At 38.2% G+C, this 22,098-nt stretch overlaps 1 long non-coding RNA gene across 1 annotated transcript in view; it reads right to left on the reverse strand.

Annotated features, from left to right (window-relative positions):
- The window catches only part of LOC138151818 (uncharacterized), an 85,471-nt gene extending 65,622 nt beyond the window's left edge, over positions 1-19,849 (reverse strand). Inside the window, exon 1 of the long non-coding RNA XR_011165928.1 lies at positions 19,438-19,849. This is a non-coding gene — a long non-coding RNA (uncharacterized lncRNA). The remainder of the gene's footprint in view (positions 1-19,437) is intronic.
- Between the last annotated feature and the right edge of the window lie 2,249 nt (positions 19,850-22,098).

Consider the following 22,098-nt stretch of genomic DNA (forward strand, 5'->3'; position numbering starts at 1 on the left):
ACCTTTCCCCAGGCTTTCTGGGAGGGTAATATTTTATGTTTTAGGTCCTGCAATTCTTCTGGAAAACTTACTGTGTAGTTCTCACTTTAGTCTCTTCCTGGAGAAATGCCCAAAAGCAGGGCCTACAAATGAAGAATAGGAAGGATCCCCTGAAGTCTGTCCCTTAGGCCCAGGAAATTGCCCTGTCCCAGGTTCCACCGGCTGAGGCTACCTCACACCCATGCAGCTGGGCATCTGGGAAGAGACCTGTGTTTTATTGTTTTTTGATGACTCATGAAGTCATTAGTTTCCACTTGCCGCATTCTACTTTTTAAGAAATTCTTTTATTCAGTGAATCTTCTTCTTCTTCTTCTTCTTTTTTTTAGTGAATCTTCTTTTACAATTAGGTTGATTTTACTTTTTGTGGGTTTTTTTTTATTTTTTGTGCCTCTTTTTACTCTTTTCATAATTTTATTGCATCACTTTCATTTCTTTTCCTAGTATTTCCTTTACCACTCACCTCTTTCTTTAACTCTTCCAAGAATTCTTGTTATGCTTGAATCCAATTAACATTTTTATTTGAGGCTTTTTTTTGGTAGCTGTTTTCACATTATCTTCTGAATTTACACCTTGGTCTTCCCTGCCACTATAGCTGATTGTTTATGGTCAAATTCTCTTTTGTTGTTTGCTCATTTTTCAAGACTACTTTTTTTTAAACTTTGAACTTGATGTTAAAGTTGGGTTCTGTTCACTTGGGAGTGAGGAAACTCTGTCTCAAACTTTTGGCTTTTCATGCTTCTATTTTCATACCCAATTCTATCAGTCTGAAAGTTTTTGGTATTTCTAAGGTAGTGTGGTCTTATGAGAGGTGTGGTCACTGGTCTCCTGGTCTACACTCTGGGCTTTACCCAGAAAGGGTCCCTGGCCCCCAGCAGCCACAAGCGCTAGTATTCCTCTTTGCTTGAAACCAGCCAGTGCCCCTGCTCCCTAGTGACCAACCATCAGTACTTCTTTCCACTCTTGAACTGTGACCCAGAATTATGTATCTGCAATAGAGTTGTCATTCAGCACCAGTTGTACCCAATGCCAGCAAAAGGTCTGCTATAATCTCTTTCTGACCACTTGTCTAAGCCCTTTATCATGTCTGAACTAAGAACTCCCAAAGCGACTGATCTTGCTTAAGCTGCTGGTGCTGCAGCCATGTGTTTGTGCTCTGGACTGCCCCCGACCCTGTTGTCACAGACTTCTGCTGACCTCTTAAGGTTTTTTTTAGGCCAGAAACATGCCTCAGCCTGACCTTTTGTTGTCTCTGCTGCTCCAAAGTTTGATTTGAGATGTTTTCAAGTTGTTTGGAGGATAATGTTGAGAGAGTTTAACTGGGTTGCTGCCTCTAATTTACCATCTTGGCTCTACCTTTCCCCCCATATATCATTTTAAAAGTCTATTATGTCTGTTTTTGCTTTTGCTTTGTCTGAGATCTCTGTGTGTGTGTGTGTGTGTGTGTGTGTATTCTCGCCTATGTGAACCTTTTATGATGACAATGAGGTTCAAGCATTGCCCACTCTCCTCCTCCCTCTCCATTTCCCCCTCCATTGTAAAAACTTTTCCTTATGTTCATTTTATTAAGCTAACTTTCCCTGTTCTTCCTCTCCCTTCTACCTTCTCCCAGGGTGTGTACACACACATATGTATATAAGTATGTATGCAAGCATATACATACATATATACACATGCGTATACATACATAATTCTACATAGTATATCACATGTGTATATATACATATATTATATGCATATGTACCAAATATATTATACCTGTTCAAGTCAATCTTTGAATAAGTAGTTCCAGAGTTTATTACTATAGCAACATATTGAGATTAGTTTGATTTTTGTACAAGGGGAACCAATATTGATTGTGATTTCCCTGTCTAAATTTTAGATTATATACTTTTAAATTTAAAATGTTTGCTTAAGTAATAGAAACATTGACCAAATCTAAGACTTCAACCCATGTTAACTGCACTTAACAGCAGTTTTCACTATGCTAGAAAAGCAAGGGAGTATCGGTGCACCTGTGTGTGTTCTATCAAGTAGGGATTTTTTTCCCTTTTCTCTATTTCCTTAAATATTATGAGAGGAAACCCAGTCCAGGAATGTATTTCTAAGTTAAAGGTAAAGAGAAACTCTGCTCCTTCTCATGAATAGCAGGGAACCTTGTGACATTTCTTAGTTTATTCCAGACAATAGAAATCTTTCCCTTAATGTTCTTTTCCTGCATTTTCCATGAGTAAGTTTGTATGAATTAAAAAGTATAATGTGGTGAAAAGATCCAAAGGTTTTATTGGTCCCAGAAAAGGCACTCTAGTCTTGTTTGCATTCCTATCCCAGGAGACAAAGGCTTGCCAGCTTAACAGAATTCTCTCATGCATGATGAACTTTCTGAACAGTGGACAATGCATGGTGGTTTTGACTTAGATAAAATTGCTCTTCCAATAAAATGTACTTGAGTTCCAAGGTTCTAAAACCACGAATGGACATAGGGAGGAGGAGATTTCTAAGATAGAAAGAGTTCAAATTTTATAATTTAAAGACTTCTAAGATAAATCAAAAGTCTTAAAACAGAATATGGAAATCAGTTTTATGTATTAACAATAACTTGTTTGTATCCTAACAGAGAAGGTTTGGTTGTTGGGCTTTAAATTATGGGAATCTTGACCAGGAGTGATCACTTCCTCCTTGAGAGTATGAAAGAAAAGAAGAAAATCGATCATGGCCTAACATGCCCCTTAGATTTGAGGAAAGCAAATTTCAGAGGTTTCATGGGAAGGATAGGTAGGCTCTCAAGCATAAGAGGAATGGGGAATGTAATTCTGAATACATAATAGAAAACAATTCCAATACAATGGGAAAATGTGAGTTTTCTGAAGAGACTGATGTGAATGCACTGGGAATTCACCAACCATCTTAGACTTCAAATAGAAATGTATAGAAGATAAAAACAAGGACAGGAAACAAGAGAATGAATTTTTTTAAATGTGGCACACCAACAATTGGGGTATGGCTAAACAAGTTGCAGTATATGATTGTGATGGAATACTATTGTTCTATAAGAAAGATGAGCAGGATGACTTCAAAAAATCTAGGAAGACTTATATGAACTGATAGAGTGAAGTGAACAGAACCAGGAGAACACTGCACATTAAGAGCAATATTCTAAGGATGATCAACTGTGAAAGACAAAGAGACTCTGATCAAGACAATGATCCAAAATAATTTCAAAGGAAATCATGATGAAAAATGCTATCCACTTTCAGAGAGAGAGAGAACTGAAGAACTGAATGCAGATTGAAACATACTTCTTAAACTTTAGTTTTCTTGTGTTCTTTTTTTTAAATGTGCATATGCTTTCTTTTGCAATATGGAATTAGCAATATGCTAATATGGAAACATGTTTCACATGACTTCACAATATCATACTACTTACCTTCTTGAGGAGTGGGGGAGGGGTGGAAGGGAGATAGAGAATTTGGAACTCAACTTTTTAAAACATGAATGTTAATTTTTTTACATGTAATGGGGTCATGTCTACCAAAATAAACAAAAATATATTTAAAATAATTCAAATAAGAAAAAATGTGATGCATTTGGAAAAAAAACAACTTATAACCAGTCTTCCAAGCCTATTCTGCCATTTAGGTATAACTCCAGATTGGTGGAGAAAATGGTGATATGAGGAGCAGAGTTAGTTCAAAAGCTCTGGAGAAAACAGACATTCGTTTTTTGTTTTGTTTTTTTGTTTTTTTGAGGGAGGCACACAAGTAATAAGTGACAGAAATAAATGGCAGAACCAAGATTTGACCCCAGTCCTCTATTTTTTTTACTATAGTATTTTATTTTTTCCCAATTGCATATAAAGACAATTTCTAACATCCATTTCTAAAATGTTGAGTTCTAAATTTTCTCCCTCCCTCTTTTATCTACCTCCTCCCTAAAATAGTAAACAATTTTAGATAGGTTGTATATGTGTAATCATATAAAATATATTGAAATATTAGTTATCTTGTAAAAGAAGAAACAGACCAAAAGAAAAAACACAAAAAGTGAAAAATAGTATGCTTCTATATATTCGGAGTCCATTCATTCTTTCTCTGGGTGTTGGTAGCATTTTTCATTATGAAACCTTTGGAATTGTCTTAGATCATTGTATTGCTAAGAATAGCTAAGTCTATCAAAGTTGGTCATCACACAGTGTTGCCGATACTGTGTACAATGTTCTCCTGGTTCTGTTCATTTCCCTCAGCATCTGTTCATGTAAGTCTCTCTGGGTTTTTCTGAAATCTGCCTGCTTGTCATTTCTTATGGCACAATAGTATTCCAATGAATTCATATACTATAACTTGTTCAGCCATTCCTCAATTGATAGACAACCCTTTAATTTCCAATACTTTTCCACCAAAAAAAAAAGGAGCTCCTATAAATATTTTTTGTACAAATAAGCCCTTTTTTCTTTTCTTAAAATCTCTTTGGGATATAGGCCTAGTGGTGGTATTGATAGATCAAAGGGTATACACAATTTGATTGTCTTTTGGGCATAATTCCAAATTATTCACCAGAATGGTTGAATCACTTCACAACTCCACCAACAGTACATTAGTGTTTTGATTTTCTCCCATACTTTCCAACATTTATTATTTCCCTTTTCTGTCATATTAACCAATCCAATAAGTGTGAGGTAGTACCTCCTGGTTTTAATTTACATTTTTCTAATCAGTGGCTAAATAAGTGACTTAGGGAATTTTCACGTGACTGTTGATAGCCAAAATTTATTTCTTCTGAAAACTGCCTGTTTATATCCTTTGAGCATTTATCAATTGGGGAATGAATTGGATTTTTATAAATTTGACTCAGTTCTCATTTAAGAAATGAGGCCCTTGGGGCAGCTAGGTGGCACAGTGAATAGAGCACCAGCCCTGAAGTCCAGAGGACCTGAGTTCAAATCCTGCCTCAGACACTTGACACACTTACTAGCCGTGTGACTTTGGGCAAGTCACTTAACCCCAATTGCCCTCCAAAAAAAAAGCAAAGAAATAATATATTAAAATATATTTTAAAAAAAGAAATGACTCCTTTATCAGAGAAATTTACTGTAAAAACTGTTTCCCAGTTTTCTGCTTTCCTTCTAATCTTGGTTTCATTGGTTTTGTTTGTACAGAAATTTTTATCTTTAATATAATCAAAATTATCCATTTTATATCTAGTTATGCTCTCTATCCCTTATTTGGTCATAAATTCTTCCCTTCTCCATAGATCTGAAAAGGAAACTATTCCTTGCTCTCCTAATTTGTGTATGGTATTGTCTTTTATGTATAAATCAAGTACACATCTTGACCTTATCTGTGTATAAGCTGTAAGATATTAGTCTATACCTAGTTTCTGCCAAACTGCTTTCCAGTTTTCCCAGCAGTTTTTGTCAGATAGTGAGCTCTTTGAGTCAGGTTCTCTGACCCTTAACCTAGCATTCTTTCCACAGTGTCACACTGAAAAAGCAAGATGGCAGTTTGTCTGAAAAACATCTGGGAGTCCTAATGGACTACAAGTTCAGTAAAGTTCAGCAGTATGATGTAGCAGCCAAAAAAGCTAACATGTTCTTGAGCTACATTAATAGAAGTATGGCTTACAGGAATAAAGTGATCATCCTACCATAGCCTGTCCTGGTCAGACAACATCTGGAGTATAGGTTTCAGTTCTGGGCATCACAAATTAGGAAGAATAGTGATAAACTAGAAAGTATTCAGGAGAGGGTGACCTTGAATTCGTGGGGAAGATTAACCTGGAGAAAAGGAGGCCCAGGGGAACCTGATAGTTGTGTTCAAATATCTGAAGGACTGCGATGTAGAAGAGGGCATACATTTGTTCTGCTGTAAGAAAAGGTAGAACTTACCAAGAGACAAATATAAGCTCAATGTCAGGAAAATGTTCTAACAATTATAGCTGCCCATGAGTGGGATGGGCTGCCTTAGGGGTTGATGTATTTTTCACTCTAGTGTGTCTTCAGGATGATCAAAAGTGGATGACCACTTGTCTGGTATATCATAGTGGGGATTCCTTTTCAGGTATAAGTGGGCGTGGTAGCTACTGAGGCCCCTTGAACTTTAAATTTTGCCATTCTGTGATTGTAGCTCAGGGGAAAGGTTGAGGTTGGAGATGAGATTTGGGATTTACCAAGATGATGAAGAAGTTAACCTATTTATTGATTTTGAAAATATGTTTTAAAAATATAGGACCATCACTGTAAATTTGTCAATCTCAGCATCTGATTAAAATGTTCTGTAGTGGGGAAGGCTTTATTTCAAATGACTTTAAAAAAATATTTAAAATAAAAAATATTTATTCACTTCTCCAACAATGCTCATTTATAATCAAGTTTTACTTATCATTATTATTAACATTAATAAGAGGAAGCATGGCATAATTAGATAACTGATCAGTCTTTGAATTAAGAAGACCTGAGTTTGATTCCTGCCTCTGACACATACTGGCTGTGTGATGATGGGGAAGTCATCAGGCAGCCAGCAACCCTATAAGACTATAACTTATGACTGTAAGTTAGAGATGAGTTATTATTTGCATTGATGGAGGGAGTTTACACAACAGAAATTACTCCCACTTTAGTAAAGTCACAGATCAGAACCCTGCCCTTTATCCTTCACTCAATGAAATTAATATTTGTATAATTAAAATCCTTACTTTTTCTTAGTTTAAATTCCTTTAAAAATGTTTAGCAGTTAGCAAATACCCATAACTAGAGAGAAGAAATACTTGAGAATAATAATCAAAATAAAAACAAAATAATGGAACACTTTGTAGGAATATGTGTTTCTCAATATAGAAACCTCTATTTTAATTGTAAACTCTTCTAACAAAATAAAGCACAAATGACAAGACAAGCAGAGATGGGTGGACATAATTAGAATCCAAATCTATCTGAAGACAAAATTAATTCACATCATTCCCAGGGCAGTAGTAATTCACTTTGTCAGTTGGCAACCACAACCCATTCCTGAATAGCAATGAAATCAGACAACAGGGATCCCTAAAATCAGCACACTTTGTTTAATTGAACAAGCTCCTACTATGTCCTAGGGCTCAGCTGCAATGTGATACCCTAAATTTGCAGTGGATCTAGGATGAATAGTTGCCACTTTCTCCATCACCATCTAGCAGCAGGAGAGGAGGGGTGGAGAAGGTATGTCATGGGTGTAATCCAAGGCTGGTGCCTGGAAAGAGATGAGTTACAATAGATAAAAGTACACAGGATTAGATTAGGATAGAAGATGTACAGGTGAACTGGTTAACTGAAAAGTTAGGATTTTGAAAGGAAAAGAGTGAGGGCCGGGCAGAGGGAATAGCTTTGGAAAACAGGGAGTGATCAAGTGATTGAAGATTGTGATGAGGACTGATAGCAAGACTGGGAGGGAAATGGCCCAGGACAAGATGAGAAGATAACAAATTATGATCAGAGTTTAGAAGACTATGGACTTAGGCATAAAAAGTCATCTAGTCCAATCTACTCATTTTAAGGATGGGGAAACTGAGGAAAAGAGTTGTGTGACTTGCCCAAGATAACACAGGCAGAGATTAGATTTGAACCCAGGTCCCCTGACCCAAAATCCAGTGCTCTTTCCACTACTAGTTATGAATTATAGATGTGAACACTTGTGGGTCATGATGACAGCAATAGAGTACTCTATCATGCCATGTTGTGGTACTAGACTAGGAATTGGGAAGCTTAAATTCTGTGTCATTAACCAGCTGTGTGACGTGAGGTAAATCACTCCCCTCTCTGGGCATCAGGCTCCTCATCCTCCAATAAAGGAGTTGGGATAGATGAGCTCACAAGTTTCCTTCAGTTCTAAATTTGTGATGATACAAGTCAATGCATTTGGCAGGTCTCTAGCGAGGGAGAGATTTGTGGCCCCGAGATAATCGATGTTTTTATCAATAATTTGGATGAAGATATAGATGACACAGTTATTAAATTTTACACGAAACTGCCAAAGGCTAATATGTTGGATAACAAAATTAGGATCCAAAAGGCTTCCATGGACTAGAAAAATAAACCAGATCCAGCAAGATTAAATTTAATGGAGATGAATGTACAGCCCTACATTCGGATTTAAATAGCTTCACAAGTACAAGATAGGGAAAGGTGTGATTAGACCATAGTCTGTTAAAATAAAAGGTCTAGGATTTTTGGTAGCTTGCAGCCCCAATGCATGGGTGGGAGGCACCCAGAGAGTGGAGAACACATATGGCCCCAGCCTGGATGTTGGCCCATAGTTGGTAGATTTCTACAGTGAGATTTGAATGAGTTGCTTTTAATTCTCTCCATGGAATGATTTTGAAGAGATTTTGTGGAGATTACGTGTAGGGAGCATGCATGGCCAGGGTACACAAATGTCTAGGGCTACTGGTACTCCCGGTGCTTCAGAGATGCTGATGCCCCCTTGTGGAGTCATCTATGTACTGCATCGGCTGAGTTCTCTGTTGTCATCTGCAGATCCCCAACCCCCGCCACGACTTCTTTGGGGGAGCTGCTGCTTCTCCCTGCTGCCACCAGCCCATCTTTGACCCAGTGTAGATTCTCCCTATTGCCCTGGTGCTGGCTTCACTATCCTCCGTCCTCATTGTCTACACTGTGGTTGGCTAATTCATCTCCATACTATATCATTCAATAGACATTGCTCTCTCCAAAGGAGAATAAGCTTTTATTTAGTACCTACTATGTGCTAGGCAAGAGGCAGCTAAGTGGTGTAGTGCATAAAGCACTGTGCCTAGAGTTAGAAAGACCTGAGTTCAAATCTGATCTCAGACACTTACAAGCTATGTGACCCTGGGCAAGTCACTTAACCTCTGCTTGACTTAATACCCTGGAGAACGAAATGGCAAATTACTCTAGTATCTTTGCCAAGAACACCTCAGGAACAGTATGAGTCCATGGGGTCATGAAGAGAGAGACATGACTGAAAGTGACAACAAATGTGCCAGGCACTGTGCTAAGTGCTTTATAATTATTGCCTTATTTGTTCCTCACAACAACCCTGTGAGGTAGGTGCCAATATCACCCCCATTTTACAGTTGAGGAAACTGAGGTAGACAGAGGTTAAGTGGCTTACCCAGGGTTATGTGACTAGTAAGTGTATGAGGCAGGGATTGAAGTCATTTCTTCCTGACTCCAGGTCCATTGTGCCACTAGCTGCCTCAACTTACCAATGATCTCTTAATTGACAAATCTAATGTCCTATTCTTGCTCCTCACCTTTCTTGACTTCACTGCAGCCCTTTACACTGTCAATGACACTCTTCTGGATGCTCTCTCCTATCTACGTTTTCAAGATACTGCTCTCTCTAGCTCTCTTCCTTCCTGTTGTCTGACCGTTCCTTAGTTTTCTTTTCCGGGTCTTCCCTTGAGTCAAACCCACTAATGAGAGATGTCCCCCAAAAGGCCTGTCTGAAAACTCCTTCTCTCTCTTTACCAAGGGGCCTTTGATCTACCATCCCACCCCCAAAAAATATCCATGCATAGATTTCAGAGGATTAGTAAACTTGGATAGGGAAAAATATATCTTATTTTCATTAACCTCTAACTGAAATGCAGCATTTCTGTCCAAAATGACTCTGGCTTTCACTAATTGGTCAATAATAGGTGCCAGTCCAAGCCTCACTTGCTCATTGTTTGGGTTTTGATGAGTGTAAATAGCAACTGCTTCTGTTGCGGCCAGAAACTCTGAGGGTCTTCCCCTCCCAGGCTGATTCTTTTGTGAAGGCAAAATAGGACATCTTGCCTCAATTCTTCCCATTTAACCACTTCCTCTCTTATCCTAGGTGGATTAATTTTGTCAGTGTAGAAGATTTAGTTTCAGGTAACTAAAGTCATCGATTTTGTCTTTTATAATTGTCTCTATCTCTCATTTGGTTAAGATTACATCACCTAACTCTACTCAAAGGGCTATAAAATGGTACATACCTTTTGATCCAGCAATATACCACTACTAGGTTTATATCCCAAAGAGATCATAAAAAAAGGAGAAAGGGTCCACTTGAAAAAAATATTTATAGCAGCTCATTTTGTGGTGAAAAAGAACTGGAAATTGAGGGGATGCCCATCAATTGGGGAATGGCTAAACAAGTTGTGGTACACGAATGCAATGGAATACTATAGTTCTATAAGAAAGGATGAGCAGGTGGATTTCAGAAAAAACCTACTTACATGAACTGATGCTGAGTGAAGTGAGCAGAACCAGGAGAACATTGTACACAGCAACAACAACATTGTATAATGATTGGCTATGACATCCTTAACTTTTCTCAGCAATACAATGATCCAAGACAATTCCAAAAGACTCATGATGGAAAATGCTAACTACATGCAGAGAAAGAAATAAGGAATCTGAATGCAGATTGAAGCATGCTATTTTCACTTTTTTGTTATTTGCTTTTTTCTTGTGGTTTTCCCCTTTTTTTCTGATTCCACTTTCACAACATGACTAATGTGGAGATATGTTCAACATGATTGTACACTTATAACCTATATCAGATTGCTTGCTGTCTTAAGTGGGGGGGGGAGGAAGGGGAGGGAAAAAGAGAAAAATTCAGAACTCAAAATTTTACCAAAAAAATGTTGAAAAGTATGTACATATAATTGGAAGGAAAAAAATAAAATACTATTAAGGGAAAAATGCATCTTCTACCCGTAACTATGAGAGGCACATGATCTGTCTTCTAATTTGTTTATACGATTATCTTTAATATTAAGGTTGTGTATCCATTTAGAATTTATTGTAGAATATGGTGTAAGGTAATGGTCTAAGCTCATTTTCTGCTAGATTGCTTTCAAGTTTTCCTAGGAATTTGTGGGGTTTTTTTTTAAATCAAATATGGAGTTGTGTTGTTGTTTTTTTAACTAGGTAATTTATGTTTTCCATTTTACCAAACACTGGGTTGTCGAGGTCTGTTGTTTCTGAGTCTCCCTTATTTAGTCTGTTCCATTGATCTATCTATCTCTGTTTTCTAGCCAATCCCAGATGGTTCTGAGGACTGCTACTATATAATATACCGTGTTTCCCCGATAATAAGACCTATCCCAAAAATAAGCCCTCCCCTTACTGTGTAAGATTCCTCTAAAATAAGCCCTCCCCCGAAAATAAGCCCTATTGAGATTGCTACTGTAGTGAAGGTGATCCCCTGCACTACGCGCTACATTACGGTACCCTCTGTATGCACCGTCCCCCCCCCCCGGTGAAACGCACGCTGCACTCCAAGCTGCATCCAATCAGAGCTGTGGCAGTGAGCGCGTCATCCTGTTCTTTATTGAATTCATTATTGAATAAAGGTACATTTTTTTGTTCACATTTACCTGTTTATTAAAATTGCTGTCAATGTTCATTAAAATAAGCCCTCCCCTGAAAATAAGCCCTCTGGTGTTTTTCTGTCCAAAAAATAATAAGACAGTGTCTTATTATCGGGGAAACATGGTAGTTTGAGGTCTGGAAATGCTATTAGCCTTTCTCTACTTCTTTTAATCATATCCCCTAACATTCTAGACCTTTTGTTATTATTTTATCAAGTTCTATAAAGCATCCCTTTGGTAATTTGGTTAGCATAACATTAAAAGTATAAATTAATTTTGGTAATATTGTCATTTTTTATTATATTGGCATGACTTAGTCATGAGAACCAAATGTTTCTCTATTTAAGTTGTTCTTTACTTCTTAAAGGAGCTCTTTGTAATTGAATTAGTACAAATCTTTTGTATACTTTGGTAGGTCAGTTCCCAGATACTTTATGCATTTTATAGATATTTGTTGTGGGATTTCCCTTTCTATTGTTGCTTCTGATGCTTTGTTATTATTATATAGAAATATTAATTTATTTAAGATTTATTTTGTATCCTGAAACTTTGTTGAACCTAATTAATTGTATCAAATGGTCTCTGCTCATTCCCTAAGATTTTCCAAGTAAACCACCATACCATCAACAAATATGGATAGGTTTGTCTACTAATTATCTATCTTTATATGTTTGATTCACTTCTCTTGTTTTTACTGCTATTTCTGGTTCTGCTATAGCAGAACTGCTGTAGCATTTCCAGAACTATATCCAATAATAGTGGGGAGAGTGGCTATCCTTGCTTTGCTCCCATATTTATTGGAAAAGATTCTAGTATTTCCCCATTGAGTATGATACTGGTCTTTCTTTTATATAGATGCTTTTTATGCTATTTAAAAAGTGTGTGTGTGTTTTAACCATAAAAGAGTATTATATTTGGTCAAAGGCTTTTTGCTGCATCTATTGAGTTGATCATATGGTTATGGTTGTTTTGGTTTTTAATGTGAATATTTAATTTCCCCTGTAATTCCCTAATGTTGAGCCATCCTTGCATCCCTCGTATAAATCCCAATTGATCATAATAGATGATTTCTTGGATAAATAGTTGTAGTCTGTTTAAAATTTTTGTGTCAATGTTCATTAATAATATTGGCCTATAGTTTTCTTTCTGTTATTTTCTTTCCCTGATATAGGTAATGAGACTATATTTTCTTATAAAAGGATTCTACATTTTTTTTCTTAATTTTTGCAGATAATTTGGGAAATATGGGTACTAACTTTTCTCTAAAAGTTTGATAGAATTTTATGAATCCATAAGGACCAAGAGTTTCCCCTTCCTCCCCTGGCCCACTTTGGTAGTTCATTTACAACTGGATCTATTTCCTTTGCTGAGATTGAGTTGTTTAAGATGTCTAAAAGGTTTTCTGATAGTTTGGATAATCTGTATTTTTTAGGGTATTCCCTCTATTTCTTTTGTGTTCTCAGTTTTGTTAGCATATAACTATGCATTAATATGTTCTGATTATTCTTTTTATTTCTTCTGGTTTGGCTGTGACTTCATCTTGTTCATTTGTTATTTTATTGATTTGATTTTCTTCCATCTTTTTAAAAATCATAGTAGCTAAAGGTTTATCAATTATTTTAGTCTTTTTGAAGAACTAGTTTTTAGTTTTATCATTTTAGTATTTATTTGTTTCTAACTTATCTCTCTTCTATTTTTAACATCTCATTGTTAGTGCTTTTGTTTATTTGTTGACTTTTTAGTTTTAAATGCCTATTCAGTTCATTAATCTCTTCTTTCTTCTCTTTTTTCTCTATTTGTTAATAATACATGGTTATAAGCTGAATTCCAGAAATTGTGTTATGTTGTTTCATCATTATAATTTACTTTTACGTAATTATTAATTCTATTATTTGTTCTTTGATACATTCATTATTTGGGATTTCAGTGTTCAGTTTCCATTTGGGGCTGTAACTTTTGTGTGTGGTCCCTGAACCAGTTATTATTTTTTATTGTGCTATGGTGTATAAAGGATTCTTAACTATTTCTGCCTTTTAACGTTCCTGCCTTTGTTTGAAATATTTATATGCTCTGATACATGATCAGTTTTGGGGGCGTTTTGTTTTTTGCTTTTTGGAGGGGGGAAGGCAGGGCATTTGGGGTTAAGTGACTTGCCCAAGGTCACATGGCTAGTAAGTGTTAAGTATCTAAGTCTGGATTTGAACTCAGGTCCTCCTGACTCCAGGGCCAGTGCTCTATTTACTGTACCACCTAAATGCCCCACATGATCAATTTTTCAATGATTCAATGATTTCAAATGATTTCAATGATTTTTCATGATCAAGTTCCTTGTGAAGCTAAGACATATGTATATTCTTTTGCTGTTACATTTAGAAGAGAAGAAGACATAAATCTTTTAATTCTAGCTTCTCCAGCAATTTCTTCAGTTCCTTATATTCCCTTTTGTTTATGCTGTTAGACTTATCCAAAATGGATAGAGGGATTCTGAAGTCTGGTCTCACTATTCTGTTACAGTCTATGTCTCCTTGTAGTTCAGATGTTTCCTTGATAAGTCTGGATGCTAAGGCCTTTGGAGTGTATAAATTTATCACGGATATTTATTTTCTATAGTTTCCTTCAGCATACTCCTGTTTTCTTGTTTATCACACACACACACACACACACACACACACACACACACACCTTTTTTTCTTTTTCAGTCAAGTAGATTCTCCCTTCTCTTTTTCTGTTTCAATTAGTCATGTTCATTAAGTTTTTAAATTTTCATTTTTGCACCCCTTTCCAAAAAGAATTTCTCTCATTTTCTTTATTCTTTTTGTCTACTGTAATCCTCATTCTCTGATTCATGACCCCTATAATTATCTGGTCTTTCTCTTTTCTCTGCATACCTCATGTATACTCTCTCCAGGTTATCTTTTTCCTTCCATTTGCCTCAAAATCTACTCCCTGGACACAAGCTCCTTTTGATCTCAAGGTGCCCATTGTCCCCAAGAGTTCCAACTCCTACCCCATTCTAAGGTAGGGCTTTTCAAGTAAATAATTTTGAGTAGACTTTTTAAGCACTAAATCCACCAGGCTATACCCATCACAATGTTGCTATTTCCTTTCACAGACCATCTCTTTTCACCCATAAGAACTTTTATCAGTGAAACCCCTTTGCACCATCAAAATAAGGTGTCCTTTCTTTCTTCTCTTTTTTAATTGTTCCACCACTCCCTGTAGGCCCTTCTCTTTCTGAGACCACAGGGGTTACCTTCCTCTCATTGCTAGCCCTTGATTTGGCCCTGGAATATCCTATATTCTTCTTTATTCCCTTTCTGTCCTTCCCCTGCTTCATGTACCCTCCTATGTTATAATGCAAGAGAGAGAGACAAAGAGAGACACGGGGGGGGGGAGACAGAGAAGAGGGAGAGGGAGAGGGAGAGAGAGAGGGAGAGGGAGAGGGAGAGGGAGACGGAGAGGGAGAGGGAGAGAACATTGTTTCACTAGTAGGGAAACTATCTCCTGTCCATAATGGCCCTTATTCTGCCTCTTCACTGTTACTATTCATTCCTTTCTCCTTGTGTACATTTAGGAAGAAGTATTTTACTGGTCTCTCTGCTGTCACTGTTGTTACTGGTCTTGACTGTTGCATTTATTCAGTCTTCCTACATTCTTATTTTTGGGGGTGTTTGAGAAGCAAATAATATCTTCAGTTCTCGTTTTCTTTCTGAAAATGTTTCAGATGTCTCTTTATTATTAAACATCTACATTTTTTTCAGGTATGGTTAAGCACAAATTTGCAGGGTGGGTCACCCTGGCCTATATCCTGAGCTCCAAATACTTTTCAAAACACATTATTCCATTCCTCCCCCCCCCACCCCACTTTCTTGCATTATTTGCATTTCTTTCCTTTGTATTTAAGTCTCTCCCCTAATAGATTGTAGAACTCATGTGCCCAAATCGAATTGCTAAATGTAACCACTATGTGTCTTGGAGTTTGCAGTCTTGGGTTTTTTGTTTGTTTTTATTTTGCTTTGATTTTTTCCCTGCATGTGATCTGTGAATTCTTTCCATTGGTAGTTTGCTTTCTATGTGCAGAACTTTGGGGCAATTCTCTTCTATTATACCCTGAATTACTGTGTTAAAAGTTTTCTGTTGGGGTGGCTAGGTGGTACAGTGAATAGAGCACCACCCTTGGAGTCAGGAGGACCTGAGTTCAAATTCCGCCTCAGACACTTAACACTTACTCTTAACACTTACTAGCCGTGTGACCGTGGGCAAGTCACTTAACCTTGATTACCCTGCCTTCCCCCCTCCAAAAAGCAAAAAAAAAATTTTTTCCCGTCATATTCTTCTGGAACACTTATAATCCTTAGGTTGTCTCTGCACATCCTGTCTTGGAGATTAGCATGCTTTGCTAACCTAGTGAGCATATTTTCTCTTATTGTTATTGGGTTGCTGTTTTTTCTTTTTTAAATTTTTAAATTTTTAATATTTTAAATAAACTTCTATATGTTTGCATTCCCAATCTATTGCTCTCCTTTTGATTCTTTGGTAAGACTTACCACAGATTACAATTTTTCTATTTTGCTGGTCATTTTTTCTGTGCAAGCCAATAAATTCTGCTCTTTCAATTTTCATTTCTCTTTTGAACCATTCAGAAGCAGTGTTTTATGGTTCCATGTCCTGTACACATTGCAGAGTCCTCTGTCTCATCAAGTGTTGGATCATTTTCCTTTGGATATGGGGGGATGATAGGTAGTGAGGAGTTGAGAATGACTCTTAGGTAATTCCAAGGGATTAGAACAGAAAAAGCAAAGAGATATTGGATGATAGAGGTGAGAGAAGAATCAAGTTAAGGATTTTTTGAGGATGCTACATATATTAGTATGTCTGTAAGCAGTAGGGAAGGAATTAGAATTAGTAGACAGGAAAAGACTGAAGATAAGAGATAAAGTGAGGATAACAAAGGGTACAATTTTTTTTTTTGATGAAATGGGATGGAATGAGATCACTTGTAGGTAGAAGAGTTAGGGTTGTTAAGGAATAAGACCATCTCTTCATGTGAGGCAGGGGTGAAGGAGGAAAAAGAAATTGTGATATGAGATGAGGCAGAGGGAAGAAGAGGAAGCTCATGGTGAATGGCCTCACTTTTTTTCTGTAAAACATGAGGCAAGATCTTCAGCTGAGTAGGTGAAGGTAGGGGGAGCCATGACAGGATGGAAGAGTGATGAAAAGTTTTAGAAGAGCTGCTGTGAAAACTGGGATAGTGAATTGAAAAGGGAGGAGTAGTGGGTTTGCCTATCAACTGTGAGGGAGAAGTTGAGGTTGTGTCACATAAAATTTTAGTTTTCCCAGTCATAATTATGTCATAATTTTCTCTACCTTTGTTCAGCAGCATGTATGTAGGAGAAAAGGCACCGGATGATAGGAGCAATCCAAGTCTGGGGCTTGGCATGGTGCAACTGGTGATATCATAAATGGTCTAGGGACTGAAGATGACAGTATAGAGTACAAATGGTTCACTAAGGAGTCAAGATAGGAAAAATAGGAGAGGTTGGCTAGTGTGGCAGTGATAACTAAGGAGTCAAGGGATTGAAAGCCATGGTGTGTACTAAGAGCAGTGTTTGGTAAGTAAAGGTAGAGGGAGAGGAGGAGAGTCAATAAATTATGGCAAGATGCAAGGAGTTCAGAATTCTTGTATATTTGGAGCCTGTGCATTTATGAGTGATGGCAAGATCAAGGGTATGACCATCTTTTTGCATGGTTGAGGAAGAAAGGGAAAAGAGGTCATGGAAAGTGAGTTGATTGAGCAGCTGAGTGGGTAGGGTGTTTGAGGAAGATTCACTATGGATGTTGAAGTCCCCAATAATGACAGAAGGAGTTAGAGAGGAAAGAAAAATTATGTACTTAACTTATTGAGGAGGGAAGGGGAGTGACTGAGGTCCATAGATAATAGCAAGTAGGATTTTAATTGAGTGGTAAATATGAATTGCATCTATCTAAAAGAAGGAGAGAGGGGTGGCTAGGTGGCACAGTGAGTAAGAGCGCTGACCCCAGAGTCAGGAGGACCCAGGATTGGTTCCGGCCTCAGATATTTAACACCCACACAAAATAACTGGCCATGTAACCTTGGGCAAGTTACTTAACCCCAATTGCTTTAAAAAAAATAAAAGGAGAGACTTCTGAGTGATGGAGATAGAGGGAGAATCTGGAAGTGGCAAAGGGAAGCAAAGAGCAATCCAATTCTCCTGCCTTGATAAGTGAGCTAAGAGGAATGAGGAAGGGAAAAGGTGGCCAGAGAGACTGCCATTGGGAGAGGTAGGTTCAGTGATAGCTAGAAGATGGAAGGAGAGTGAGAGGAAAAAACTTAGGATGAAAAGAAGTTTATTGCCAATGGAGCTGGCATTCTGGAGGACACAGTAGAAGGTGTGGGCATTTGGTTGGAAGTTTGAGGTAGAATGGCTGAGAGAGTTGGGAAAGAAGAATTGGGTAATTGAGGATGGGATATGGGATTTGTGTAATTATCTACATGAGAAAGAATTTACAGTGTGCATGCTCTATAATTTTCAGGGGTTTTCCACCAATGCCACTCCACCAAGACTCAAACTTGATATTTTATGGAAGTTCTTTGAAGAGAATGATGGTGCATAAGCCCACGACTCTGTTCTAGTTAAGTCAGGAGAAGGCCATGTAAGCTCTGTTAAGGACCATCAGCATACACATCAGCTTCCAAAATAAAAGAGACTTCAATTCTAGGGAAGAAGATTGAGTCAACTAAAACAACAATCCCCTAGAGACCGTTATATTTTGACTTCCTGTTATAAGAAGATTTCTTTGACTCAGAATTATCTTATTCTCTATCTAATTTATCTGTTCATTTCATCCCCTTGGATCTCAGAACCCTGGAGACATTCTAATAATGAACCCAGCCTAATTTTTGAAAAATAAGACTTAGCCCCTAAGTAACGGTTCCTCTTCTACCCTAGCCAAAGGTTTCCTTCATTATTGGCAGGAGTGGCATGTGGAACATTCCAGCTGATGGGGTGTGGACCAGTCTGTATGGTGGAGGTCAAACAAGGCAAGAGGAATTCCCTAGCTGACTCCAGTTAAAATGAATTAGGAGAACATGACTGCCCTGAAAATGATCAGGCTTAAAATTTACATGCATTGTTGCAACATTTGACCTTAGCAAATCAGTTCCATGCAATTTGTCTAGCTAGATCTCTTGTCTCTTTCTACATATTGAACTCTGTGTTTGAAAACCTGAATCTTTCCCCTTACAAGATTCTAACACCACTCTCTCTTCCTGCTCCACTCTGCCCTCCCCCACTCTCAGCTTCTGTGACTCTCTAGTTTAGAAGCTGCTTCTTTGGAGTTGCCTAGTGCTGTCAAGGATCCAGCTTTCATAGGCTTTGTGTCCAGATTCATCACAGCCAAGTCTCTTTGTTATACCTTCTTTCTGAGATCTCAGGCAGCTTGGTAGTACATCCCAGCACATGTCACCCCAGGAGGACTCCCACTGCCCAGGGAAAACACATCTACAGACCAATGGGAAGAACACCAAGGAACACAAACCCCTGTAGTCATGCCATTCCATCTCATTAAAGTCTACTCATCTCCTTTCTCCCTCCAATAAGCATTTTTATATTCTGAAGAAGCAATATAATTAGGATCAGTAACTTATATTTCATATGTGAAGACCAGTCATACAAATGTAGCCTTATCCAAGTGTCTTGGCAGCAAGAGAAGGGTCTATCTTGGAAGAATACTCAATAACAATTCATTTCATTGGCTTATGTCCACAACAAGAATCTTATCTGGGAAAATTTGTCACAACCTGGCTCATTTCTAGGCATTCAAGTCACCCCATCTGCTAGCAACCAAGGCAACCAATAAGACTTTTGAATATAAAAGTATTTATTTTAAGTCATAAGAACATAAATGTTACTCAAATCCAATTGTGTCTGTTACCTTTATATATTTTATACCTTTTATACCAAATGTATACCTTTATTGATTTTATAATGAGTTCATTTGTCCTCAACATGCAAAGAATCAACTCACATTAAGCACTGAGCGTCCAAACAGCTGAGTGGCACTGCCATCACCGATCCTGTGACTGGTACACGTCATGTGCACTCTCTGCTGGCTACCCCACCTGTTTGCAGCTGTCACCACTTCCATAGCTGCTATCCATCTCTCAGCTGCTTCTATGAGTCATTGTCTCCACAGCTGCCTCCCCCTGCTGCTGCCATCATCACTGGAAATTCTATAGCTTTACAGCCCAGCCTTCGTGAGGGCTTTTGCCCACCCCATGTTTATGTGAGCTCTTCTTTTTGCTATTCCTAAGGTTCTACTATCTATCTCTTCTTTCTTCCTTCTAGTAGGCCTTCTCCTCTTGTTCAATCAATGCTAGTGATGAGTGCATCTTGCCTTGGACCATTTGCCCACAGCATTCTGGGAAATGTAGCCTTTGCCATCCTCCAATTCATACATGAGCCCTCCTGTCTCAGTGGATGAAGAAAAGGGGAGGAGTAAAATCTTTTGTTTAGGCCTGCTACACAAACACTAGCAGTGAAGGCCCTGTTTTAATCCCCTCTTCTTTTTGCCCTGGCATGAGGCCATATGGCTTATGTGCTCCTCAGGGATACTGCCTGCAGCTGCTTACCTCCGAGACTCAATTCAGTAACAGCACTTCCCTTGCTATAACAATAGTCATGGGACAAAATAGCTTTTGTCTTTTTTAGATAGCCTCTCCTTTACCTTATGGCTATATTAATTGCCTCTCTTATTTGTTCAGAGAAATTGGCTTTCTTTGTATGTCTCACACATTGTATTAATATCCTGTCTCATCCCATCTCTTTGCACTGACCAACCCCCTTGCCTATAATGTACCTTGAGAAACTAAGTGGCACAATGTATAGAATGTTGGACCTAAAGTCAGGAAGACATGACAAGGCTCAGACATTTACTGTGTGACCCTAAGCTAGTCACTTAACCCTGTTTGCCTCAGTTTCTCCTTCTGTAAAATGAGCTGGAGAAGAAAATGGTAAACCACTTCCCCCCAAATGGGGTCACAGAGAGTTGGACACTACTCAACATCAACATCAACCTCACCTCTCTTAGTTACCCTCTTTCCATATCTTGCTTTTATTTACATTGTGTTTGTTCTGTATGTATTTACACATATGTGTATTCTCTCTTTCAATAGAATGTAAGCTTCTTGAGAACATGGACTGTTTCCATTTTTTTTTACTCTGTATATCTAGTACCTAGCAAAGTGGCATACAATAAATAGGTGCTTAAGATAGCCACAGTTGGTTATTTTCAAGGAAAACTAGTAGTAACAGAAAAAGGTAAAATTAATTAGTGAAGCTATCTTGATTACCAATGGTTTTCAGGAGACCTGTTATTTCTTTTTCTTTTTTTGTCTTTTTTGGTGAGGGGAGGGCAGGGCAATTGGGGTTAAGTGGCTAGTCCAAGGTCACACAGCTAGTAAATTTTTAAGATCTTTCCTGCCCCTAGGCTTAAGTGAGCCTGGAGCCTGGGGTGGGAGGCTTGTTTTTTAAGAGATACTTTGTGATTGGGCAGTGGGTCAAGAGGGTTGTTACATTCTCTGAGCCTGGAGAAGGCTATATAATCCCTGATGGGAGGCTATGTTTTGGGGCTCACTTTGAGAAGTGTTGTGTGATTTGACCAGATGAGACTCTGGGCAGCCATTGAGAGACCCTGGCTTTGAAAACCCAGATATTGATGCTTCCCCCTCTGGTAACTGACTAGGTATGGATGTAATGGTCAAGGCAGTTGGAGGCCTGTCTGCTCAATATGTGTTTCTGTTTTCTTGTAACCTCTGTATGCTCTGAAGTTCGGGGTGCTGACTTTTTCCCCTGAACAAGGTAAATGATATGTTTGATTGATTAAAGCAAGATTGTTAACCCATTTTGAGTTGCTTTCCTTTAGAAGAGCAGATCTAAGAACCTGTGTTGGCAGCCACCCTGGGGATTCTGGGGTGCTTGCTGCTACAGTTATGTATCTGATGCCAGATTTAAACTCAGGTCCTCCTGACTCCAGGGTTGGTGCTCTATTCACTGTGCCACCTAGCTGCCCCAAGATCTGTTATTTCTTGAGGATTGAACAAAGAGGAAGGGAAGGAGTCCTACTATGAGCTGGGTGTTGTACTAATTCCTTTCAAATTTATCTCTTTTGTTCCTCACAAAAACCCAGTAAGGTAGGTGCTATTATTATGCCCCATTTTACAGATGGAGAAACTGAGATAAATAGAGGTTTAAGGGGCTTGCCCAAAGTTACACAACTAAGTGTTTGAGATGGATTTGAATTTGGGTCTTTCTGACTCCAGACCCAGTGTTCTATATGTTGCACCACCTACCTGCCTCTTAGGGGAGGTGATTATCTGCCTCAGTTTTGCTAGTGGCTTTTTTTTCTTTTGGGGAACAGAAAGCACGTAGCAGCTTTATGTGAAACTATGGATTAAATCTTCTCTGGGACTATTGCCTAAGTGTTTCAGTAAGGATACTTTGCACTATCCTGGTAAGTAGTTTCATCCGTTATCCATCATCATTAGGCAAAAGTGATATTCAGTCTTTTGAGGTGCCAATTTGTGAGAGCTGGTTCAGGTATGAAAGAATTCACTTAGACATATTTCCTCTTAGTCATTCACTGGGAGCTTTATTATGTGAAGCACATGGGCCTGAGATTTAACAAAGA

Source organism: Petaurus breviceps, unplaced genomic scaffold (genome assembly GCF_028583685.1).
Source record: "Petaurus breviceps papuanus isolate PSGF00001 unplaced genomic scaffold, PetGlider_PUasm1.0 90919, whole genome shotgun sequence".
In the NCBI taxonomy this organism is placed as follows: domain Eukaryota; kingdom Metazoa; phylum Chordata; class Mammalia; order Diprotodontia; family Petauridae; genus Petaurus; species Petaurus breviceps.